Raw genomic sequence first — 1,261 nt, forward strand, 5'->3', positions numbered from 1 at the left:
AAGTCTTTTATACACAGGTGAAGGAAGCACTAACGAAGGATCCTGTGCAACCTTGCCACTCGTTGGAACCAGGAGACTGGGTCTACATAAAGATCCATCAACGAAAGACTGCTTTGGCTCCATGCTGGAAAGGCCCTTTCCAAGTCCTGTTGACTACCAACACTGCTGTGCAGTGCCAAAGACTGACTGCTTGGACCCAGATTCTCACTGCAAAAAGACCCCTCCACATCAGAAGAATTTTCCTACTGATAATTAGCCTATTCTTTCTTCTAGTTCCACTGTGCTTCTGGACAGCAGGAAAAAGGACAAGGTGACGTGCTCGTAACCTCTCCCTTGTCCACTGACAGACCTACTGTGCCTTGGAACTTTTCTAGAAAAAGCAAAACCATTACAGGGTGATGTCCTGGTAATCTCCCCTGTAGGATGCTGAACCACGACTGCTTCAGGAAAGAAGAAGAAACACTCACTCCACTGACATTGCCAAAGTCCAGGAATTCCTGACTAAAAAGGACATTAAGAACTGACCCTGGTGAAGAAACAAAGAATTACACACTGGCAGGAAGAAATTTGTGGGACCCATGCTTGGGAATGTGGTAGTAATTGGATTTTGGGGTTTATTCTACAGGCTGCGCCCTGTGTTCTGGATAAATCCTTCAGTATGTATTGCCCTCCCTAATTGGATTTTAAATGACATTGCCCTTATCCAGTTTTCAAATCACTTCTACATACCCAGATTGCTCACAAGGGGCTGCCATTAGATTAGCACAACAAACAGCCTGGGTTATTTCCTCTGGACATAAAGGGAATTGACCAGATCCCTGTGGGCTGGGGCCAATAGTGTAGTAGCCATTTGGACTATTCTTAAAGGCCAAGAACATGATAAGAAATTGGGCCAACTAGAAAAGGCCACTAGTCTTATTCTTGACACTCAGCTATTTTAAGTACAGGCTGGAGTTGGTGAGTTACATGTCATTTCCACCCTTAGTTCTATGACCCAGAAGTTACTGACAGAGATGGTATTGAATATCACTGAGGCTGGGAAGGCATTGCAGTGGGATCTAGACCAGACTTGGCCCACTGCCCTTACAGACACATCAGGAGTACCATCTGATCTGTGGTCATGGAAACATACTTGGACACTTTCTGGATGGCAGTGTGAACATTTACAGTGCTCCTCCAAGCATATGGACCAGTTAGGATGGGTGTGGGCTCCCACATACCGAATCCTGCTGGGTCCATGGGGAGGATGCATGTGGGACTG

Source organism: Mauremys mutica, unplaced genomic scaffold (genome assembly GCF_020497125.1).
Source record: "Mauremys mutica isolate MM-2020 ecotype Southern unplaced genomic scaffold, ASM2049712v1 Super-Scaffold_1559, whole genome shotgun sequence".
NCBI classification, from domain to species: domain Eukaryota; kingdom Metazoa; phylum Chordata; order Testudines; family Geoemydidae; genus Mauremys; species Mauremys mutica.